This window comes from Solanum tuberosum, unplaced genomic scaffold (genome assembly GCF_000226075.1).
Source record: "Solanum tuberosum cultivar DM 1-3 516 R44 unplaced genomic scaffold, SolTub_3.0 scf00171, whole genome shotgun sequence".
NCBI classification, from domain to species: domain Eukaryota; kingdom Viridiplantae; phylum Streptophyta; class Magnoliopsida; order Solanales; family Solanaceae; genus Solanum; species Solanum tuberosum.
The window spans coordinates 1,264,300-1,266,965 of NW_006239097.1; positions in this window are offsets into that span (position 1 = coordinate 1,264,300).

Below are 2,666 nucleotides of genomic sequence, written 5' to 3' on the forward strand. Positions count from 1 at the left end.
TTCGAATGCTTAAACCCTTCTCGAAGTGTAAATTGAACCCCGAACCCTCTTTGGTATTTTCAAATGATTTTTTCTGTTTAAATCTTTGAAAATGATAAGTTTTCTTAATTTCTTTAAAAAATTAAGTGGCGACTCTTTCTAAGTATTTTTCTCAAATTGTTTTATACTTAGAACATTTCAAAAAGTGATTTTTCTAAAGGTTAGGAAAATTACGGCACTACAGAAATGGCGACTCCGCTGGGGATTCAATTAGGTTCTAACCATAATGACTTGACACTCTTTGACTATTTGCTATTATTTGTTGAATTGTTTTACCTCAAATGTGCCTTATTTGCTTAAATTGTGATATCAACTATCATTGCATGCATATCATTTATTCCGTCAAATGACATTTTTTTTTTCTTTTTCACTAAAAGGACGATTATGCGGGTCGCAGTCGTTCGTTAACCTTTCACTTAAAGGACGATTATGCGGGCCGCAGTCGTTTGTTAACCAAATTGTTCTCAGGGCACCCTGACGAATGTAGTTGGCTACTGGATAGTCAACGGTCGTTAACTGTTCCAGCCCGAGTAGTCCGCTTGGGTCACCAGTCCACTTCAAATAAACCCCACTCTTAGTCAAGACTAGTGTAGAGCCAAACCAAATCCCAAATTTAGCGCATTTGAACTAAGTTGACCCAACACCCAAGGCGTGTTTGGGCCCATTAGAAGTCCACCTTGTGTCTATTTGACCCATTGGTCAATAAAAGATAATCATGCTTATATGTTTAAATTTGAAGGATGTATACGCCATTTAGCAAACCATTGTCTCTTGGGGTTGAGTTTTAATCGTTTGTTCAAGTCGAAGAAGGATCAAATTATCATACCATCCAAGAGTGTGGACATTCGAAGATGACAGGAAATCAAGAACATATGATCTTTCCTTGGAAGCATAGAGTAGGATTGAACCCCTACGCGGAACTGATATTTTGTAACTTATTTCCCCTATTATGGATCCCCATTTAGTTTATTCGTAAAACTTGTATAAATTTGGGTTTTGAGGCAATGGAATGTTTCAAATGACGTCATACATCCTTCGATTCGATAGGCCCACCTTTGGCATAAAAAGGTCACAAGTTTAGGGCACGATATAAACTGTTTCTGTGTTGCTTGATATAATTTTTTTGTGTTGTGATGTGTCACTTTGTCTAAAGCAGAATTAATCTACTCTTGTTTCTTAGAGCACTCTAAGCATATATTAAAATTCACAACAACAAAGTCCGTCCAAATTACTTCTGAAGTGTTATCCAAGTTTCTCGAAAATATATAAATCTTCTACTCCAAAAACTCCTAAGTTTTTATTCGTCCATCACAGGAAGGTCGACTTGCTAGAATGTCTGGAAAAAGAATCAATTTACCAATCTCACCCATTGCTTTGGTTAGTGAGGAAGAAACTGAAGAGTCAATGTTCAGAAAATTTGTCGAGACTAGAGAGAGGATAGCTGCAGCCAAAAGGAGACTTGCAATACTGGACCAAACTGAATGGATGCTACGAGAGAGAATTATTGAGGTTGACATGGAAACAGCCTCGGCGAAAAGAAAGATTGCAAAAATTGATGAAGAGATAATTAATATCACTAAAGCGTCTGCAAGGATCCCTGAAATTGAACGGGACATTAAGGAACTAAATTTTGGGAATGCTCCCTCCATGAGGGGAAAATGTAAAACAAAAGAGGGTTCAGATGACGAGAGCACCGGATCGTCCCCTTACAGTTGAAGAAAAATGACAGAAGCCTTTGGGTAGATTTAGGTTTATGTAACGCATTTCTCATGTTTGTCATGTTGTTTTTAAATTTTTATTGTAATCAAGAACTACGCGAGACTTGAGCTTATAAGGGGTACGTAGGAAGCTCTGTTTGAGCCTAGTCTCTCTATCAATTTTGGGAAGGGTACGTTTAGGTTATCTTATGTAATTCGAACTACGTTGGGCCTGATTTCCTTGGTGGATTACGTAGGCAGCCTACTTAAGGCTCGGTCCTTATCTTTTTATTTTTATTCTCCCTTATTAGTGAATGATTCTGAAGACTTTCACCTACAAAAGCATATGAGTGGGAGAAAATAGCAAGATTCTATGCAAGTCGACCTTTCTAATTCAATTGCAAGAAAAATTTCTTTCCATTTGAGTCCTCCCGTTCACCCAAAATATTTTCGTGGATTAATCTGCTTGAAGCAAAATGACATTTGTGTGTTTATTATTATGGCATCTTATTTGTATATCTCGTTAAAAACAAAAACTAACACATATGTCTTTTGAGTTGTTCTTCTCTACAGGTAAAAACTGATCTGTGTTGAAATCAAACTGGCCGACCATCCTTACTTTACAAGATCTAAAACAATCATACCATCCTTCCCTGATCATTCTTTGGAGAAAGGCAAGAGCAAAATGACTGGTACTTCTGAAGAAACAGGAATAGTGGATGTGACCATCAGAAATGCTGAACTCACTGATCAGAGTGAGTTGATCTCTCAGTTAATGCAACGAATTGCAGACATGCAGGAAGAGCTTCAACAGACTAAAGATCTGGCCAAACTGGCTATTGCATCAAATGAACCCCTCCTTGAAACTAGAAGACCTCCTCCTCCTTTTTCATCACTAAGTTCCCCATTACCCAACTATTTCCCTACCCA